At 44.6% G+C, this 22,848-nt stretch overlaps 1 protein-coding gene across 5 annotated transcripts in view; it reads right to left on the bottom strand.

Moving 5' to 3' along the window:
• ATF6 (activating transcription factor 6) overlaps positions 1–22,848 on the bottom strand; it is a 347,497-nt gene that overhangs the window by 27,249 nt on the left and 297,400 nt on the right. The gene's annotated exons all lie outside the window — the stretch shown is intronic.

The following is a 22,848-nucleotide window of genomic DNA, read 5'->3' as shown; positions in this document are numbered from 1 at the left end:
GGCGGTTGGATGGGGCAGAGGTTCTGGGGGGCGGTCACAGGATGGGGAACGGGGGTGTTGGATAAGTGTGGGAGTCTCAGGGGGTGGGAGTGTGGATAGGGGTCGGGCATGGGGAACAGGGGGAGTTGGACAGGTGTGGGGTCCTGAGAGGCCTGTCAGGGGGCGGGAGTGTGGATAGGGGTCGGGGCAGTCAGGGGACTGGGAATGGGGGAGGGGGGCGCGTTGGATAGGGGGTGGAGTCCCAGGGGGTGGTTAGGGGCTGGGGGGTCGCAGGAGGGGGCGGTTAGAGGACAAGGAGTGAGGGGGGTTGGATGGGTCAGTGGTTCTGAGGGGGGCAGTTAGGTCGCGGGAAGTGGGAGGGGTCAGATGGGGGTGGGGGCCAGGCTGTTTGGGGAGGCACAACTTTTATTACCCAGCCCTCCATATAGTTTTGCAACCCCAATGTGGCCCTTGGGCTAAGAAGTCTGTCCACCCCTGGGTTAGTCGAACTCAAACTTAGAATAAGAATGGGTGACACAACCAGAATTTGATGTTACAGAGATGGTGAAGGCAACTTCACAAAGTTAGGACCAAACTTTGCTCCCTGATCTGTAGAACAGACCTCAGCATGATATTTTGTACCACTGATGTGCATGGAATGGCATGCATGTAGAGAGAGTATAATGTAGTACTGGCTGTGTTGTGATGCTGGCAGACCAGGTGACAGTTCATGCCAAGGTCCCCATGTCTCAACTGAACACTGACAGATGCATTGCTAGAATCTGTCAGGTTCACTTATGGGTTAATATTCATAGAGCAGGTATTTGAATTATGGGAAAGTGTGCAGTGTTTGGACTCTATTGAATGTTTGTGAGTTGCCGCCTGCCTTAAGCTTACTTTTACTATCTGTATTCCATATTGTAATGTAATAGTTGAGTGCGTGAAGTGTGAGCCTCTGTGACTGTATGAATCACCATATAGGAGAGGGACATAAATTAGTGTGAAGAGCTGCTCTTCTACAGAAATTACTATGTCCCTCGCAAAATAGCAGACCTATTGATACCAGATTGACTCTAGAAACTCCCTACATCTTTACTGAGAAATTATTAACAAAAGGACTAAAGACTCTTCTTGTTCTGCTTTCCTCATGAAGATGAGTCATACAAGTGGATTCTTCCCACCAGCTGAGTTTGCAGCTCAGAGGACATGGCAGAAGGGGGATAAAAACCTGAAACCAAAGGAACTAAGGACTTGCTTGGTCTCTGGGTAAGCAAGGAGATTCTAGGCATATGCAAGAGATCCCAAGCTAAAGGATGAATAGCATTTGCAGATTATAGAAGCCTATATTACTTTTTGAAACCTAAGACTAATTAATTTGTGTATCTATGATTTCTTACTTTAACCTTGTAAATAACTCTTTAATTTCCTTTTCCTATTTATTAAAACTTCATATAGTTTACTATAGGATTGGCTATAAGCCTTGTCTTTGGGGTGTGACTTAAAGCACAATTGACCTGGGGTAAGTGACAGGTCTTTTGGGATTAGGAGTAACCTGACTATTGCTGTGATTCTTGGTATACGGGCCATCTATCATGAGAAATGATCACTTGGATGGCAAACAGACTGGAGTACCCAAGGGAACCATGACTCTGTGCTAAAGCTGTTAAAGTGCCTGAGGAGTTTTCACTGTGCAGGTGGTTGGTGATATCCAAGTTAAGGACTCACAACCAATTTGTGATTTGTGCCTGGTGTTTATTATTAATTTGCCTTGATGTTGGTACTCATGCTCTTGTATTACCATTGGGAGTGTCACACTGGTACCTAGGGTTAAAGTGCCTAGAGAATGTGCCTAGAAAACGGATTATTGATAACAAGATCTGCTTTGCAGCTCTGATAGAAGAATTTGGCTTCATATGAAACTATATCCATATTTACAGTCAATATCATGTTGTTGTTTTTTATCTACTTAAGGGATTTTAAAGTGTTCTTATCCATCAACTGGAAAAACAAACTTTTGTAATAATCCTAGATTTGCATCTGAAACACTGACGAAGTGACCACAAAAGCTTATGCTCCAAGACATCTGTTAGTCTTTAAGGTGCCACAGGACTCTTTGTTGCTTTTTACAGATCCAGACTAACATGGCTACCCCTCTGATATCTGAACCACTAACTCTGCAGTTCAATTAATTCATGATTCACTTTTACCCCCTTCTTGTATGCTATGTTCCTAAGTAAATTCCATCTGCAGTACAGACCCTGTATAGGGAAAACTAACAGTGCCAGAACTTGCTTGTCAAACCACAATAAAAACCATAATATATTCTCTTTTGTATTAACAAAAGGGCAGGACCCACAGCAGTTCTCTCTGAATACATGACAATGGATTGCTTATTTAGCAATTTAGGAAACCAATGCATTATGAAATATTGCTGGGGAATTAATTAGCCTTTATGATCTCATTTCTCTATTGTTTCCTATCTAACTACATATGAATTAATTTGACACAGATTCAGTTATTTTTGTGCACAAAATACTTGAAACACTTTTTTCAGGCTTTTTCTTATTAATCTTCTCCTTTCCCATAAAATACAATACATAATACCAGCAAATGCCTAGGATGAGCAAATGGTTTGAAGAGAATACAATCTGTCTGGAAACTCCAGTCAAAGATGAATCCAATCCAGGATCTATTGGTAATGCAGGAAACTGCTACAGCTTTTTGTTAGTTATACCTTTTGCACATCTTTGTTTAGTGCAAAGACACAAAGTGGAACTAGAAACTCCTGTGGCTCTTTTACAGTGTGGTCAGAACCTGTATGGGAAATTCCATAAGAAAGCCCATTCTTCCACAATTTCCATCCCTCCTGCTAGATCAGGGCTTTGGATAAGCAGATGACTGTTGGGATACATATATGGACTCAACAGAACCACCAGGCTAAAGCAGAACCTTACTAATGCACACACTGCTAGGCCATCAGTGAATAAAGAAAATGGCAAACTCTCTCCTCTTCTCAGCCAAGGCTGTAGTGAAGTATCACCGACAGCTAGGAAAGCATGGTGCTGACTCCTCACCAAAGCTCTTCTGCCTCCCAGTGGGCAGTCTGTACAGCTTAAAGGAGTTTCAAAGCCTTTAAGTGCCTTCGGAGCACATATCCCACTGAAAGTCACTGAAAGCTGTGCTCCTAAATCACTTAGGGGCTTTTGGAAATCCTGTCTTGGGTGCCTCTGCGGGAGCTAGAAGGGCTGGGGCAGCTCTGCAGGGATGCTGAGCCATAGGGACTCTTACCCTTGCTCTCCCATGCCCTCCCCCACGTCCCACTGCCACCTCAGGTCCTTAACCCACCCATGCACACACACTGGCTTCCTCAAACCCCAGACTCCAACATGGCTCCCTCTTACCACCCTGGGCCTCACACATGTCCCCAGACCCGTCCACCTCTACCACCCATGCCCCAAGCTCACCCAGATTTCCATCTTCCCCTTGGTCCTTGCCTGCATGGCCTCCATGCTCCCAGACTTCCCCATGCTACCTCCTCGCCGGCTTATTCCTCCACCCATCCTCCTTCATGGCTCCTAGAAGCCCTGTCCTTCTCCTTTGCCCCCACTCCAAGTCCTCCTCTCCATTCCCTGTAGCATCCTCCCACCTTCCCAAGCCATTTCTCCTTCAAGGGCATCTCAAACCCCTCCTCCTCCAAGCCCCATATGGTTCCAGTTCCCACCAACACCTCCCACCCCACGGTGTCTCTAAACCCCATTCCTCACATCTCCTAAAGGATGATGGCCTTCTCAGTGTTCTGCACACCTCATGGCCCAAAACCATTGCTACCCCTCCAGTCCATCTTCCATAAGGCCCCTGCTTTCTCCAGAGCCTATATGCCTCCTGATAGTCTTGCGTTAGCTTGCCAGCCTGTCCTAAGCACTGCTCAGCATTGTATGAGCCTGCTATTGAATCCACAGTTGGAAACAGCAAACATAGAGGAAAGCCTTCCATAATTTCTGTTGGCGAAGTGGAGTCCCAGTCACACATTCAAAGGCACAGATCTTCTAGTCTGGGGCCTAGGTAGGTAGCCATGCCAAGGAACCCTGGGGATACTGACTAGGGTTCTGTGTGGAGAGGGAAAGATTAATTGCTGGGGCCTAAAAGTAGGTGGGGCCTATTAGCCTCGTAGGAAACCAGCCTGCAGCAGATTAAAAGAAAGAGGCACTAGCTGCTGGGAATAGTTGAACTGCCAAGAGGCACCATGAGGGAAATCAGCTGCTCCTAGAACGGACATGCTGCTTCAAAGCTGAGAAGAAGAGAACTGTGGAGCCTGTTTGGGAGCTCTGTCTCACTCCTGAAGGTTGGAAATAATTGGATGCCTTTGTTTGCTTGACCCTGAAGGCAGAGGGAGTTGGAGACTTTATTTACTTAACCCTGAGACAAGGGAACTCTGGGAAGAGGTTTTTGTTTTCCTTTGTGGTTTGGGTGGGTCTGTTTGGCTGACGGACCATTCACCCACAGTCTAAAGCCTAAAATATGTAAGTGGCATTAGCAAATGGATGTGAGCTGAAAGGACATTCTGAGTAACCTCATGTAAATGCCCACTGTGCATGACTTTAGAACCCATGGTCTAATTCAGTCATCACCATAGTACTTGCTACTAGTTACTTGCTACTGGTAATTCATTGTTTTAATTGGCATTTTTAAAGATGTAAGAACATCTTCAAATCATGCATCATATCACTCTGATAAAGACTGCTGACAAGAAAGGGTATGAGAAGGAATCAGAATTGGAGGCTGCTCGGCACAATCAATCAGATGGCCTGTATATGATAGTTCGTTTTCATCGTGTTCACAGAACAGACGTATTCTTAACAGCCCATCTGGTTGTGAAGCTGAGAGGGTTTTGCATCCCCTTGCAAGTGCTCCTCATGAAACAACAGATAACAAGAATGCAGCTGCTCCAAGAAGCATTTCAAAGGCAGAGTAAAGACAAATCCCATTGTGTAGCATCGGAACATGGACATATCCAGCATGGTCCAGTATGATGTGTGGCCACTCTAATTCCATAGAACCATATACCTCAGGAAAAAAAATGGGAAATCTTAGGGGCATCTGATGACCTGTTCTGTGCTTTGCTCACTACCATGTGCCTCTTGCCCTTCTCCTCCTCCTACTGACATCCTCTCTGTTTACACGCTCCTTCCAGGAGCTTCTTGGATCCATTGATATGCTGTGGGTTTGGGGAACTGGATGGATAAGGGGTCTGACAACAAGATATAACTTTCTCACCTCTGATCACTGAGGACCAACAGTCACTATCATTTGAAGTCTATATGGCACCTTCACGGGAAATGACCTGGAAGTGTGCAGTCCAGTCTTTCATGGGCTGGTGTCCACATAACAATCTGCCATCGTATCTGACACCAATGGCACCCCTTTACTGATAATCAGCAACGATGCCATGGATTGAAGAGAGCATGACATCCCACCTCCACTCGCCTCTAGGCATTCTCACTCCAGATCAGCACTGAGGCACACTGGCAGGGCAGTGATGCTTGCATATGGCTGCCTTTACTATACCTGTTCTGAGTGGAAAACTCTTCCACCTCCAGGACTGCCAAGCAAATACTTATCAGCAATACTACATACACTTACTATGTGGGCTATGAGTTCTTGCGGAGTCTGGAACCTGTCCCGTGGTAGGTAAGCTTGTGCTGCGACTGAGCTGATGGAGGCCCCTATGAAATCTAAGGATTGTGTGGGGTCTAAAGTTGATTTTTTGATGCTGGATCCTGTATTGAAAATGCTGAGGGCTGACCATGAACCTCAGGAACCATCTGTGGGCCAGATGAATGTCTGTGAAAATAAGCCACCTGAATATCGACATCCATAAACAATATGCCTTCTTCTAATGATGAGATGATTGCTTCTAAGGTGACTATATGAAACCTGGGCTTGTGGATGAAGCAATTGACACAGTGGAGATCCAGAATTGGTCTCCATTTGCCCTTCTTTTTGGGTATCAGGAAGTAAGTTGAATAGAACCCCATCCCTTGATTTGTCCAGAGGAACCTGCTCTGTTGCCCCTCTGTGTAGTAAGGAGTCCACCTCTAGAGGGAGGATACTGTTGTGAGAGTAATCCCTGGGGAGGGGCCAGGGAGGGTCTATGCATGAGGTGACATGATGAACTTGATCATATAGCCATAGTGGATGACATTCAGAACCTACCTGTCTGTGTTTATTGCACTCCAAGCTGCTAAAAAGTGTGCTAGATGACCTCCAAAGGGGGTGAGGTGGTTGTATGGCAGCAAGCAAGGTGGTTGGTGGCTCTTTAGGGTGCCTTAGAAATACCTCTTCTGTGGGGGTTGCATCTGAGAGGAGGAAGGCTGCACATGACTTACGAGGAGAGGCTGAGGGAACTGAGCTTATTTAGTCTGCAGAAGAGAAGAGTGAGGGGGGATTTGATAGCAGCCTTCAACTACCTAAACGGGGGTTCCAAAGAGGATGGAGCTCGGCTGTTCTCAGTGGTACCTGATGACAGAACAAGGAGTAATGGTCTCAAGTTGCAGTGGGGAAGTTTAGGTTGGATATTAGGAAACACTTTTTCACTGGGAGGGTAGTGAAGCACTGGAATGGGTTACCTAGGGAGGTGGTGGAATCTCCTTCCTTAGAGGTTTTTAAGGTCAGGCATGACAAAGCCCTGGCTGGGATGATTTAGTTGGGGTTGGTCCTGCTTTGAGCAGGGGTTTGGACTAGATGACGTCCTGAGGTCTCTTCCAACCCTAATCTTCTATGATTCTATGATCTTCAAATCTTTTGATGCTTCCTTGGTGCTTCGTAAGTCCTCTGATGGAAAAACTGGGAGGTTCAGTAATGCTGTGTGGGCTGCAGGTGGTAGAATTAATGTTTCAGCGCAGGTGTGTAAACACCCAAGGAATGGAATGTAGCTCTCAAATCCCTGAGAGTGTGGAGGGAGCCATCCATTTTTTTTGGTTGAAGAGATGGGATTCATCGAAAGGGAGGTCTTAGATGGCATTTTGTACTTTCCTGGGAAAATCAGAGGAATGGAGCCATAACTCCCTACTCATGACGATGCCCATGGCCATTGAGTGCAATGAGGTATCTGCTGTGTCCACCGCTGTTGAGCGATGTCCTTGCTACTAGCTTTCCCTCCTCAATTTTTTGCTTGGAACCAGGTCCAGTTCTGCTGTAGCATTTTTTCCAAAAAGCCCTCCAATTTGCTGTAATACAGGAAATCATATTTGGAAGGCTAACATCTGATAATATAAAATCCTGAACTGAAGTTTGGTTACAGAGAAGACTTTAGGGCCTAAAAGGTTGAGCGGCTTGCCCTCCCTGTCAGATGGAGTAAAGCATGGGTGCTGTTGCCTATCCCTTCTGTTGCTGCCTGGACCACAAGTGAATTGGGAGGCGGGGGTGAAAACAGAAACTCAGACCCCTTGGCTGGTACATAGTATAATTTTTCTGCTCCCTTGGGGTAGGTGCACATATGGCTGGTGTATGCCAAACTGTTCTAGCTAGCTCGAGGATGGCATCATCTATCTGGCACTGATGAGTGAAGTATGTCCAACAGCTTAGGCTGAGTGTCTTGGATCTCCTCCAGGGAAATATGCAGCTCTCCTGCCACTCTACGCAGGAGATCCTGGAATTGGCAGTACTCATCATAGGATGGAGGGATGCCAAAGCCACTGTTGCATCAGGTGAGGAAGATGGGAATCTCTCCTGATCTGGTGATACTGCAGGAACCAGATTGAGTGGCTCCTCTTCGTTGTAGGTTCCAAGTGTCTACTCAAAGGCACTGGAGAGGGTGAAATGGATGAAGTCTCCCTGACAGAATTGACGAGTTTCAAGGGTGGGTATTGGTGCCAGGATCCCCAGTAGAATCAGGAGGGAGTTGTGGCAGGCCTCATGGGGCAGGGAACCAGTGACTCTGGGGTGACTGGAGTGGAGGATACTGCCATGATGTAGAAGGCCTCGTTGGTATTTGTAGCTGTGGGAAGGGATGGACAGTCCCTGTCCCTCATCTGATTCCTCTGAAGATGAAAATTTGGAGATAAGTTCCATCGTCGGTACCGTCAGAGCTGGCAGAAGCGTGTAAACTGAGGGAGTGAGGGGGGAGGAGTGCCTCAGATGTGGTATGTCCTGTGTTGAGATAACAGTCTCCTTGGAAGTAGAGGGTCCCAGAAAGCGTGTCGATCTCAGCTCTCCCGGGGCAAACATTTCATGGGGCCCTGGTGCTTTTCCCAGCCTCCCTGGAGTCAAGGGTACTCTGTCAGTCCCCAAAACTGGTATGGGAGCAATGGTATTCCCCAGAGCAGATGGCTCTGTAGCTCTGAGGGATGTTGATGTTGACAGTGTGTGTGGAGCAGTACTCTTTACAGCATGCTCCTTCCCTATGACTGGAACTCATGGAGGGAGCCTCTGCTTTCTTAGGTTTAGTGGAAGACTTACTGCCATGCTTATGTGTTTACTTCCTTACCTCTTGACTAGGCCCTGGCACTGGTATCACTGCAGCTGGAGATGCGCTCCTAGCAGCCTCAGGTCAATGCATGGGTGTATGTGTGTGTGTGTGTGTGTGCTGGCCAGTGTCTGAAAGAGGTCTCATGAAAGTTACATGTAGTGCTTCCAGAGGTGGAGAGCCCGGCCTTCTTGGGTCCAGCTGGGGAACAATTAACAGATATTGCAACTGGATGAAATGTGGACAGGCAGCAGTGGCAGCGTTGATGTTTATTACTGACTGAGAAGGAACGTGAGCAGGAAGTGTGGAGTTTAAAGCCTAGAGTCTTCTGCATAGTTCAGTACTCGCATATGGGTATGGGGCAGGGGATGGTGTGGTTCACGCGGAAACACCCCCCTGAAAAGCCCCAACTCTACTCCCCAAACTAGCACACTACTAAAATTATTATATGAACAGTAAACACAGTAAAATACTCTAAAGCTAACTATGTACAACTACATATTTTTAAAGTGCTTACATAAGAAATAATTTACATAAGAATGGCAAGTATCCTATCTACCGACAGTGACCAATACCAAGTGTCCCAGAGAGAGTGAACCTAATGTAGTAAGATGAGGACCTGAAATATAAACTCTTGTGTCAGAGGACTAGTCTGAGGCCTGAAGCCTTAACCAAAGTACTTCCAGGCACTGCTAAGCAAAAGCTGGGCTGTGAGCCAAGGGCAGGCCTCACTCACAGAAATTGGCCAGAAGAGGGTTGTTAGAAGCAGGAGCGTTCACACATAAGGGCTAATAAGAGGAACTTGTTCCAAAATGGCACCTGGACAGCCTGATACAAGGACACTCCATAGACATAACAAGAAATAATAAGGCAGTGCATCTTAAAGACAGGACAGCATAATGGATAGAACTGCATGTCTGGAACCACTTGATCAAAGGGGAGTCAGCACCCTAATGAGCCAAGAGGCTGTACCTCAATACGTCATAGGAATGAGTAGTCTGTCCTGTAACTGTATAAAAGTAGGTCCCGGACTGCGCGTCTTTGGCCAGTCTAGGGAGCAGTGCAAAATCCTGTCACTGACTGAGTTGCGTCCATTGCCAGGGGGCACATATTCGTAGTATGTCCTATAGAGTCTATAGGAAACTATTACTGTGCTTATTTTGACAATAAACCTGGCTCGGGTTCCTTCTTATCTTACTAGAGTCTGTGGTCTTTGGGGGTTCTCTCGGGGTCTGCTGTATCAGCACACAGAGGGAATACACACACAGCCGACTGTTATCATCATCGAACAAGTGCAGAGCACAACACTGGTAGCTGCATACTAACAACACCTAACAGGTAATGATCAAGTAATTTTTCTCCTGCCATCCATCTCCACCTTCTGAAAAACAGAGGCTAGGGACACCATTCCTTACCCATCCTGGCTCATAGCCATTAATGGACTTAACCTCCATGAATTTATCTAGTTCTCTTTTAAATCCTGTTATAATTCTAGTCTTCACAACCTCTTCAGGCAAGGAGTTCCACAGGTTAACTGTGTGCTGTGTGAAAAGAACTTCCTTTTATTTCTTTTAAATTTGCTGCCCATTAATTTCATTTGGTGGCCACTAGTTCTTATATTATGGGAACAAGTAAATAACTTTTCCTTATTCACTTTCTCTACACCACTCATGATTTTATATACCTCCATCATATCCCCCCTTAGTCTCCCCTTTTCCAAGCTGAAAAATCCTAGCCACTCTGCCCTTTATCACTTAAGAAGAAAACATGAGGCAAGACAAGGGTGCATGTGTGAACCAACGGCCACTAGTACTTTCTAAATCTCTGGCTCCAGATGCATGGAGAAACTCTCAGTGGAATACAGTAGGAACGATCACTTGAAGAAGAGTGTGGAAAACCTCACAAACATGGCCAACGGAAACAGCACAAGTCATGCCATGAGCCAGAAGCAGTGTGCATCCAGCAGGGTTTAGCACTGAGAGGGGTTTCAAACCTGCCTTTTCACTACCTAAGTTTTCTGACAGTTTTGTTTCTAGTAGCTGACCTCCAACATAGGATCAGCTGAACTCAACTGAGCAAAGGGTAACTAATCACCACCTCTCTCACTGCCAACCTGGACTAGAGAGTTCCTCAGCGCTCATCTGACTGGTCTTTACACAGCCAGAACTGAAGATGGTTGCTTCTGAGCTACCTGTGAAATTAACTGTTCACCCTGAAGGGTAACATAGAGTCTACACAAAATGAAACAACCCATGCACCAAAGTAGGAAAAATGGCTTGGCTGCCCAGCACAGTGTTGATCAGCGGTGGCCAACCTGTGGCTCTGGAGCCACATGTGGCTCTTCAGAAGTTAAAATGTGGCTCCTTGCATACGCACTGACTCGGGGCCTGGAGCTACAGGCTCCAACTTTCTAATGTGCCGGGGGTTGCGCGCTGCTCAACCTCTGGCTCTGTCACAGGCCCTGCCCCTGCTCCACCCCTTCCTGCGCCCTCTCCTGAGTCTGCATGCCCTCACTCCTTTCCCCTCCCCCCAGAGCCTCCTGCATGCTACAAAAGAGCTAATTGGGAGGTGCAGGAAGGGAGGTGGAGGCGCTGATGGATGGGAGGCGCTGGGAGTGGTGGGCGAGGGAGGGAGCTGATGGGATCTGCTGACGTATTACTGTGGCTTTTTGGCAATGGACATTGGCAAATTCTGGCTCCTTCTCAGGCTCAGGTTGGCCACCCTTGGTGTAAATGATAATTGTGATGTAAAGATGAATGTTAACAGCCCTATACAATTTTGACAGCCGTTAGGTAAACAGGAGACTAATGGCAGATGTTTTTATTTAAACTATAAGAATGGTACCTCCTGTGTGTCAATTCTGAATCACTGTCATACAGATAGTGAGACTCTAAACTGCAAACAAAGGTTTTTTAGGAATGAAAACAACTGAAATCTTAACTACTGTAGTCTCTGGTGGATAGTTAAATTTCTAAACTAATACTCACTGCATACCCATAACAAACATGATTTGCTTAAAAATAAAAGCTTGTATTTAAATTTTAATTATATGTGGCTTCCCTTCTTATGAGAGCCCTCAACAGAGTGCTGGGAAAACCCTGCAAGATCTCCCTACTGAGAATAAACATCTCACTAACATAAATACCAAATGGTGCCTTCAGACAGAGATCATCAAGACATTCCATCGTGATAGGACCTAGGATTGACCATCCTTTGGATCAGCTGTCTACCACACTCAGTAATCAGAATGAGGATAAGGACTTTCAGTTGAGATTTTCATAGATTCATAGATTCTAGGGTCAGAAGGGACCAATGTGATCATCTAGTCCGACCCCCTGCACAAAGCAGGCCACAGAACCCTACCCATCCACTTCTATAACAAACCCCTAACCTATGCCTGAGTTATTCAAGTCTTCAAATTGTGGTTTGAAGACCTCAAGCTGCAGAGAATCCACCAGCAAGTGACCCATGCCCCACACTGCAGGGGAAGGCGAAAAACCTCCAGGGCCTCTGCCAATCTACCCTGGAGGAAAATTCCTTCCCCACCCCCAATATGGCAATCAGCTAAACCCTGAGTATGTGGGCAAGACTCACCAGCCAGCACTCAGGAAAGAATTCTCTGCAGTAACTCAGATCCCATCCCATCCAACATCCCATCACCAACCACTGGGCATACTTATCTGGCGATAATCGAAGATCAATTGCCAAAATTAGGCTCTCCCATCATACCATCGCTTCCATAAACTTATCAAGCTTAATCTTAAAGCCAGATATGTCTTTTGCCCCCACTACTCCCCTTGGAAGGCTGTTCCAGAACTTCACTCCTCTAATGGTTAGAAACCTTCGTCTAATTTCAAGTCTAAACTTCCTAGTGTCCAGTTTATACCCATTCGTTCTTGTGTCTACATTGATACTAAGCTTAAATAATTCCTCTCCCTCCCTAATATTAATCCCTCTGATATATTTATAAAGAGCAAGCATATCCCCCCTCAGCCTTCTTTTGGCTAGACTAAACAAGCCAAGCTCTTTGAGTCTCCTTTCATATGACAGGTTTTCCATTCCTCGGATCATCCTAGTAGCCCGTCTCTGAACCTGTTTCAGTTTGAATTCATCCTTCTTAAACATGGGAGACCAGAACTGCACACAGTATTCCAGGTGGGGTCTCACTAGCGCCTTATATAACGGTACTAACACCTCCTTATCTTTGCTGGAAATACCTCACCTAATGCATCCTAAAACCACATTAGCTTTTTTAACGGCCATATCACATTGGCGGCTCATAGTCATCCTGTGATCTACCAATACCCCAAGGTCCTTCTCCTCCTCTGCTGCTTCCAATTGATGCGTCCCCAATCTATATCTAAAGTTCTTATTATTAATCTAAAGTTCTTATTATTAATTATTAATGACCTTGCACTTTTCACTATTAAATTTTATCCTATTACTATTACTCCAGTTTACAAGGTCGTCCAGATCTTCCTGTATGATATCCCAGTCCTTCTCCGTGTTAGCAATACCCCTCAGCTTCGTGTCATCCACGAACTTTATTAGCACATTCCCGCTTTTTGTGCCAAGGTCGGTAATAAAAAGATTAAATAAGATTGGTCCCAGAACCGATCCTTGAGGAACTCCACTAGTAACCTCCTTCCAGCCTGACAGTTCACTCTTCAGTATGACCCGTTGTAGTCTCCCCTTTAACCAGTTCCTTATCCACCTTTCAATTCTCATATTGATTCCCATCTTTTCCAATTTGACTAATAATTCCGCATGTGGAACCGTGTCAAATGCCTTACTGAAATCGAGGTAAATTAGGTACCGCATTTTCTTTGTCTACATAGTCTGTCACCTTCTCAAAGAAGGAGATCAGGTTGGTTTGGCACGATCTACCTTTAGTAAAACCATGTTGTACTTTGTCCCAATTACCATTGACCTCAATGTCCTTAACTACTTTCTCCTTCAAAATTTTTTCCAAGACCTTACATACTACAGATGTCAAATTAACAGGCCTATAGTTACTCGGATCACTCTTTCTCCCTTTCTTAAAGATAGGAACTACGTTAGCAATTCTCCAGTCGTACGGTACAACCCCTGAGTTTACTGATTCATTAAAAATTCTCGCTAATGGGCTTGCAATTTCATGCGCCAGTTCCTTTAATATTCTCGGATGAAGATTGTCCGGGCCCTCCGATTTTGTCCCATTAAGCTGTTCAAGTATGGCTTCTACCTCAGATGTGGTAATATCCACCTCCATATTCTCATTCCCGTTTGTCATCCTTCCATTACCCCTAAGCTCCCCATTAGCCTTATTAAAGACTGAGGCAAAGTACTTATTTAGATATTGGGCCATGCCTAGGTTATCCTTAACCTCCTTTCCATCCTCAGTGTGTAACGGTCCCACTTCTTCTTTCTTTGTTTTCTTCTTATTTATATGGCTACAGAACCTTTTACTATTGGTTTTAATTCCCTTTGCAAGGTTCAACTCTACTTGGCGTTTAGCCTTTCTCACTTTATCCCTACATGTTCTGACCTCACTAAGATAGCTTTCCTTGCTAATCCCACCCTTCTTCCACTCCTTGTAGGCTTTCTGCTTTTTCTTAATCACGTCTCTGAGATGCTTGCTCATCCAGCTTGGTCTACAACTCCTGCCTATGTTTTTTTTCCTCTTTCTTGGGATGCAGGCTTCCGATAGTTTCTGCAGCTGCGACTTAAAGTAATTCCAGGCCTCTTCCTCATTTAGATCCACAAGTTCTTCAGTCCAATCCACTTCCCTAACTAATTTCCTTAATTCTTTAACGTTAGCCCTTTTGAAATCAAAAATCCTAGTCCCAGATCTATTTTTGTTTATCCTTCCATCTAGTTTCAACTGAATTAGCTCATGATCACTCGAACCAAGGTTGTCCCCTACAACCATTTCTTCTATGAGGTCCTCACTGCTCACCAAAACCAAATCTAAAATGGCATCCCCTCTTGTCAGTTCTTCAACTACTTGGTGAAGGAATCCATCAGCTATCACATCCAGAAAAATCTGATCCTTACTATTCTTGCTAGCACTTGTCCTCCAGTCTATATCTGGGAAGTTAAAGTCTCCCACGATCACACATTTCCCATTAGTGTTTAGTTCATTAAAAACATTAAAGAGGTCTCTATCCATATCCAAATCAGATCCCAGAGGTCTGTAGCACACCCCAAGCACTATCTCAGGGGAGGCTCTAGTAGCTTTCTTTCCCAGAAGACCAGAGGATTTAGCCATTCACCTTCCATTAGTCTGGATGGAAGACCTGTGGCTAAATCCCTAGACTACTTTGAATATCCCAGTTTACATTTGTGTAGCACTTTTCCTCCACAAAGGATGTCCAACACTTAATAAACTATGGGCTGGATTTTCCTTGGTTACACTGCTGTAAATTACAAGATGAAACACAGTAAATAATAGATCTTCCTGGACAACAAAGTGACTAATAACATTCAGCATGTAGCATTCTCCTTAACCCTAACATGAAGACAATCAGTTGATGCACCATGATTAATATCAGGGTTTCTAGCCTCTCAGATAGGCTAGCTCTACACTGCAAGCAAATAAACAAACAAACAAACCAAACCCCATGACAGTGAGTCTTGGACCATGACAACTGGCTTGTGCTCATGCTATGAGGCTTAAAATAGCAGTGTAGACCTTCCGGCTCAGGTGGAAACCAGGCTCTGAAACATGGCAAGGGGGATGAGTTTCAGAGCCCTGGCTCCAGCCCAAGTGGTAACATCTACACTGCTATTTTTAACCTTGTAGCATCATCCCTGTGAGCCTCAGTTAGTTGACCAAGGCTCTGACACTCTCTGCCACAAGATTTTTTTTTGTTTGCAATGCAGATGTACCCACACTGTGAAGTAAGTCTGCCTGTGAGTGAAATTAACATTGGTGAAAGATGCGGGACTGGCAGCCCAGGAGACAGAAGTCCTCTCTTTATCCAGAGAAGAGGTACACCACTATCAGTGGTGGTGCAAGCTTCCCCAAGTACATCAGCCCTTGTCTGAAGGAATCATTTTTGGGGATAGAGCGTAACTCATGGCTAATTGAAACCTTGGAGTCTCCATGGAGACTCATAGCAAGAAGGACACTTAGGGCTTCTCTACACTACAAAATTAGGTCAACGTAAGTTAGGTCAACCTACAGTCACTGCAGCAATTAAATCGGCTGTTGGTGTCCACATTGCCCTCCTTCTGCCAGTGGGAGCGTGTCCTCACAAGGAGCACTTGCACTGACTGAAGTGGGGCATTGTGGGGCACTGAAAGCCATGCAGGACTCACAGGTAAAGCTCCCACCACAGTGCTGACAGCAGGAACTGGAGATGAAATGTGAAATAATAGCAGCCATAAAACTGAAAAGAATGTCAATTTCACTGCTGGTAGGCTCCCTGCTGTGAAACTGAGTCACAGCTTGAGCTGCTAGCCCCTGGGTGGGGCTCCAGCTGTGAGCCGATGCCCGGCTGGCTGACAGCTTGGGATATCAGCGTTGCGGCCAAGGGGGATCCAGCTATGAGCCTGGTACCCGGCTGACAGCCAACAGGTGATGTAAGTAAGGCAATGTCTACATGGACACTGCATTGCCCTAACTACATTGATCTAACTGCTACACCTCTTGTGGAGGTGATGTTATTAAGTCAATATAGTGGGTGACTTACACTGGCAGGAGCACCATTGTAGCGTAGACACTGACAGAGTCAGGTTGATGTAAGCTGCGTTACATCAAGCTAACTCTGTAGTGTAGACCAAGCCTAAGTTCTAACTCAAACAGTTTGAGAAAAAGGGTTTAAATTCACCTGTAATGACAGCATCAGGAACTCCATGAGAGGGAAAGGAGGAAATTGTTTGCATCTCACTCCTACAAGTGTCTTAAAGAACTGTGGAAATTATATGTGAAATATCTGAATGATGATGTGAAAGGGGAAAAATAAACAAACTGGCTGATGTACAGACGTTTCTAAGCACATTTTACTTCCCAATAGATTGAAACTTGTTTAGAGAAACAGCAAAATACACACTGACCTCTAATCTCCCTCTTGCAATTAGCCTTTACTCTCCACTCTAGAGCCATATGCAGGTCCACACAGTGAGAGGCCATTCATTTCTTCTCTCTAATTCTAGCTTGTATCTGTTCTCTGCATGAACTCCTTCTGATGTCACTGGGAGTCCCACAAAGAAAGCAATGGCAGAATATAACAACAGAGATCAGCAATTCAGATGAGAGATCCTGGGGCCAGTCAGAAAAGGATGAGAATCCTGCCTGGAAGAGATTACCTGAGACTCCCAAACCACTTTCTATTGAATTGCATATTGTTTTTGGGTTCAGAATCAGGGCCAGTGTAGAAGGAAGCAAATGAAGGCATTCTGGGCATTGTTTCAAAATCAAGGCGGGCCCAATCACACTCCCTTGATCTGCACTCAAAGGGCCATGACAGCAAGAGGAAGGCTGTCAGTTACCTCAATGGCAATGATTTCCCCTCCTCCCTCAGAGTTGTAGCTGGAGAAGAGGATGGACAGTGGGAGCAGGGGCTAGAGGGGCACATGTTCAGCTCCCACCAGCCCTGCTGACTCCTCTCAGAAAGAGCTGTCCTCTCCCCATTGGGGCAAATCTTTGAACGGTGGCTTCCTTCGGAAGCAGCAGCCACCTAGAGAAGCCTTTACTGTGGCTTCATTGCCTACTAACCACCATATTCCTGGCAGCTGCCCCTGGACATGCGCAGTCCCCATGCCAGACTCTGCAGTGTCTCCAGGAAGGAGGGACAGAACTGTGAAGGGGAGGAGCTCCTCCCCCACACAAGGCTCTCATGGGCATGATCTGCCCCAAAGTGAACTGGAATTAATAGGTTAAAAATGAAGCAGAGTCTGCCAGAGTCTCTCACAGATGCTTTGGTATTTCCTGCACCCACTGGCCAATTTGACTGACACAAGACAGGGTTTGCTGTATGTTTGTTCTGAAACTGCATTTATGTCTTATCGGTTTCAGTGTCTCTGCCCAAACCCCTGGGCCTCTGATATTCCCCAGGTAATGTTGGTGTTTCCATTTAAATAAACAATTTTACACTGTTTCCTCAATCTGAAGTCTATTTCTCACATTGTTTGAAAGCATTATTCAGTCCAGTTTCTTTTAAAAACTGCTCATATTGTGATCAGATAAAGTAACTTTTTCAAAGGAAATGTAACACTTTCCAAACCATTATCAGAAATATACCTCAGTCTCCAGATGATGAAATTATCTGTGTGTGTGACAATTCAGCTCAACCAGGGAAGGATTCTTGTAATATGGACACAAAAATGAATTTTCAGGCAGATAAGTGCAAAAAATAATTATGAAACCTCTAATGAAATGTTTCCTCTGCAATAAGGTTGATTATATATTACCACATTTGTCTTACCAAAAGTGCATGGGAAAATGGAACCAGCAAAAATGTTGAACGCTTGAAGCTAATTCATTCAGTTTATGGAAATTCTGCATCTGACAGCATTTTCAGTGTGCTTAAATGTAACAAAAACATTTGGGTTTATGGTTCATTTGCACTGTAAAGTGCATAATAAGGCATGATTTTGTATAGATTATCTGATGGAAAGTTTAACTAACCTGGTACAGAGTGTATTCCTGCTCAGACAGAGACTCTGTGTACAACATGTGCTTTCGATTGGCATAGAGCTTCCTCCCTTTGGGAATTAACTACTGTACATGTTTATGTTGTATACGTTCAGTCTTTTGGGTGCGACTCAAAATGAGTCTCCTCATCACTGATAGTCATTAATGAGCCTGTGTATTTTATGCAAAATTGGGTTGTTATCTCCAGAGAGCTGATCTAAGTCCAGAGTATTATTATTAAACATGCTAGTGCCCAAGGGCCCTGATTGGGAAAGGGCCTCAGGGTGATGAGTGTTATGCCCAGCACAGATAAGAGACAATCCCTGCTCTGGAGGATGTACAGCCTGAACCACGCACACACTTGTAGGAGGGGAAGGGAGGGGAGGGAATGGGATGTCACATGCCGTCAAATCCATGTGGTGTGGAATTGGCGCAGTGTTGTGAATTACGGGTTTGTTTTTTGTTTTTCACCTGGGAGCAGATGAGGGGTGAGGAGTGGCAAGAATGGTGGCAGCAGAGGTGGGAGGGGATTAGTAAAAGAATGGAAGTTAACAAAAATGAGAGAGTAGGAAAAGGACCAGTCACAGATCTCCTGCCTGGTTGTGGTGAGCACCTGCCTGCACTGTTCCCTCTAAACTGTGCACATGTGCACATGGCAAAACACCTGCCCTCACAAAAAATGAAATACTACATTGGAGCCAGGCCGAAATATCATTTACGGGTGACTTTTGACATTGCTCGCCCGCCATCTGGAGGAGAAGGAGGGCAATGAATTATATCCCTCCCCACTAGCATTTCGAATGTGGAACATTGATCATGTTGGGACCCACACATCTCCATTTTCCTGTGTTTTTTTGCCGCAGATGCATGGATGTAATTGGAGCTATGCACTATTATTATCACAAATTGCAAATAAAAACTTTTAAAATGTATAAGCATTTTATTCGCTTGGGCACATTTGCCTCATAGCGCACAAATTTGAACTCTGCTTCAAAAATTTGCACAGAAGAAATTTTTTGCGCATATGGCCTGTCAAAAATTAGAGGGAACATTGTCTGGGTGTGAACCTGAAGAAGGGTCTGGCTGTTGTTGAATGGCCTTATGGCAGAGGTGAGCCTGAAGAAGGGTCTGGCAGTAGCTGTATGGCTTAGAGCAGGCTGATTTTTCCATGCATAATGGTAGAAAGAGTGGAAGTGCTTATGCACTTATGAAGAAGCTGATGGGTGGGAAGTAAAGGCTTGGAGCACTGGCACAAGCGAAGGCAGCAGCTGATGATATTATAGGTCACTAGAATTACCCATGCCAGCTAAAACCAGTTGTAAATGCAATATGAGAGTGTTCACAGAGGGAGCTGCACTGGTTTAAATTAAATGAGTTTTAAAAAATTATTTTACTTAAACTTGTGCAAATTGCTGTGTGCAGAACAAGCCAACATCAGCTGGGTAGGATGGGACTAAATTGTGAAGTGGCTTAAAGTTAAGGACACTAAGGCTGGGTTTGAAGGGGGAGGTAAAGGCAGAGCCCATGGAGTATTTCAATGCACCTTCTTAAATCCATTTTCAGTTTCACTAGAGAAGTGATTCTTCACTTCCACTTCTAAAAGCTGTGCTTTACTGTTGCTAGTATGGACAAACTAGAGAAATGGTTTGAAGTAAATAGAATGGAATTCAATAAGGACAAAGGCGAAGTACTGAACAATCAGTTGCACACATACAAAATGGGAAATGACTGCCTAGGAAGGAGTACTGTAGAAAGGGATCTGGGGGTCATAGTGGATCACGAGCTAAATATGCATCAACAGTGTAATACTGTTGCAAAAAAAGCAAACATCATTCTGGGATGTATTAGTGATGTGTTGTAAGCAAGACACAAGAAGTAATTCTTCTGGTCTACTCCATACCGATTAGGCCTCAGCTGGAGTACTGTGTCCAGTTCTGGGCACTGCATTTCAGGAAAGATGTGGACAAATTGGAGAAAACCCAAAGACGAGCAACAAAAATCATTAAAGGTCTAGAAAACATGATCTATGAGGAATGACTGAAAAAAATAGGTTTGTTCAGTCTGGAGAAGAGAAGACTGAGAGAGGACATGATAACAGTTTTCAGGTACATAAAAGATTATTACAAGGAGGAGGGAGAAAAATGGATCTCCTTAAGAGAGGGTGGTTTAGGCTGGATATGAGGAAAGCTTCCTAACAGTCAGGATGATTAAGCATTGGAATAAAATGCCTAGGGATGGTTTGGAATCTCCATCGTTGGAGAGTTTTAAGATCAGGTTAGATGAATGCCTATATATCTAGATAATACTTAGTCCTGCCATGAGTGCAGGGGACTGGACCAGATGACGTCTCAAGGTCCCTTCCAGTCCTACAATTCTATGATTGACTCTATGCAAAGGCTGAAGAGAAAACAATGGCTATTCCACTCCTAACCCTCACACCTCAAGCAGCCCTTGCTATTCACACCGTAGGCCCTCATACAGCTCTACCAATGTCTTTCAATCCTGATCCACAGTACTATCAGCTCAACTAAACTAAGACTGAGTCCCCTTCCCCTGACCTCTCAGTTCTGCACAAAACCTCATATCATTAGCGATCTCTGCTGGGACTGGAAAAATAGGGAGTAGGTAAGATTGAGGCGCACTGGCAAAGTGAGTTGGGAAGTGGACTAAGAGACAATGACAAGCATGCAATTCCTACAAAAAATTATTCTTGCCCAAAAGCCTGTGTTGGGAATTATTAAGTTCTCCAGTTCCTTCACCTTGGAAAAGAGGAGACTAAGGGGGGATATGCTAGAGGTAGAAACATGACCTTTACACCATCAGAAAGGGAAATTCCAAGCTTCCTAATGAACACCACCTTTTCTTCCAATCACAGCAAGACTGAGATACTGGACTTTAAAATTATACCATTTAAAGCTGGTTTTAGAGGCATTAATTGACTCTACAGAGTTAACTAGACCTGCGTGGAGGATGGAAGTTCCATTTTGTGAGGGGTTTTGAGATTTCAAATCTGGCTCTATTCCAAACTGGAACAAACACTGAATTTCTGAATTCTCAATGAAGAAAAATTCCATTTTGGGTCCATCACTTTGTTTTGTTTCAACCAAACTGAAATGTTTTGTTTTTATTTCAATTTTTATTAAAAAAAATTTAGAAACAGGTTCAGAGAAGGGCTATTAAGATGATCCGAGGAATGGAAAACCTGTCATATGAAAGGAGACTCAAAGAGCTTGGCTCGTTTAGCCTAACCAAAAGAAGGCTGAGGGGAGATATGATTGCTCTCTATAAATATATCAGAGGAATAAATACCAGGAAGGAGAGGAATTATTTAAGCTCAGCACCATTATGGACACAAGAACAAATGGATATAAACTGGCTATCAGGAAGTTCAGACTTGAAATTAGACAAAGGCTTCTAACCATCAGAGGAGTGAAGTTCTGGAATAGCCTTCCAAGGGGAGTAGTGGGGGCAAAAGACATATCTGGCTTCAAGAATAAGCTTGATAAGTTTATGGAGGGGATGGTATAATGGGATAGCCTAATTTTGGCAACTAATTTGTCTTTGACTACTAGTGGTAAATATGCCCAATGGCTTGTGATGGAATGTTAGATGGGATGGGATCTGAGTTACTGCAGAGAATTCTTTCCTGGGTGTCTGGCTGGTGAGTCTTGCCCACATGCTCAGGGTTTAGCTGATCACCATATTTGGCATCGAGAAGGAATTTTCCTCCAGGGCAGATTGGCAGAAGCCCTGGGTGTTTTTCGCCTTCCTCTGCAGCGTGGGGCACAGGTCATTTGCTGGAAGGTTCTCTGCACCTTGAAATCTTTAAACCATGATTTGAGGACTTCAATGGCTCAGACCTACGTGGGTGGGTGAGAGTCTGTGGCCTGCATTGTGCAGGAGGTCAGACTAGATGATCCTAATGGTCCCTTCTGACCTTAAAGTCTATGAAACAAAAAGTTATTTCAAAATGAAAACCAAAATGGTTCATTCTGAGAACACTGAAACGAGCAGTTTTGACATTGTCTGAACTTTTCTCTGGTTTTCTTTAAAAAAATTTTTCAGTGACATCAACCTGAATTCAGATGTGGTTAGATTTCTCTGATCAACTTTAAAGTTAACTGCAGCAGAGGGATACAGCCTGGAGTCATGGGCTGCAGGTGGAGGGATCTGGAAAAAAGGTTCCAATGAAGGGTATGATTCACTCTTGTTTTGCACCAGGTTAGTCCATGGGTTTCAGTGAAGTGACATTGGCGTGAAACACAAGTATTGCAGAGTGAATCAAACTCCGAATGTTGACACTAGTACTTTTGTAAAACAGTTTTTCTCTAACATGGCAAACAGAGGATGTCATAGTGTGGTGGGAAGATTTTATTGCTCTTGTCTGAGCTGTACCACTTGCAGAGCAGACTGTAGTTGATAAAACCTCTCATGATCACATATTCTATCCTAAGAACTAAGGAACACACTAAAACTGGATTTTTTTCTATTGAAATATTGTTTATCAGACCGGAACATTAACCCCCAAGGAGACAGCACTTTGAGTTCTGTGACCAGGAGAAAGCCTAGAACTGGAAGTGGTTAGTGAAGGAGGGTTCTGTTGTACTTGGTTCTCAGATACTGGATCCAAAGCATATGTGTGCTTGTAATGGATAACTTCTTTGAAAAAGGTTCTGTGCCTAATGTAGCAGGCAGGCCTGGCAATACTGGGATGAAAAGGGGACATTCCCCTCTATCCCTACAATATCTTCAAGGAGCCCCAAATTATTGTCAGAAAGGCCAAAAT

This window comes from Gopherus evgoodei, chromosome 8 (genome assembly GCF_007399415.2).
Source record: "Gopherus evgoodei ecotype Sinaloan lineage chromosome 8, rGopEvg1_v1.p, whole genome shotgun sequence".
In the NCBI taxonomy this organism is placed as follows: Eukaryota; Metazoa; Chordata; order Testudines; family Testudinidae; genus Gopherus; species Gopherus evgoodei.
Note: the sequence above shows the minus strand (reverse complement) of the source record. Positions and strands in the feature narration are given on the sequence as shown.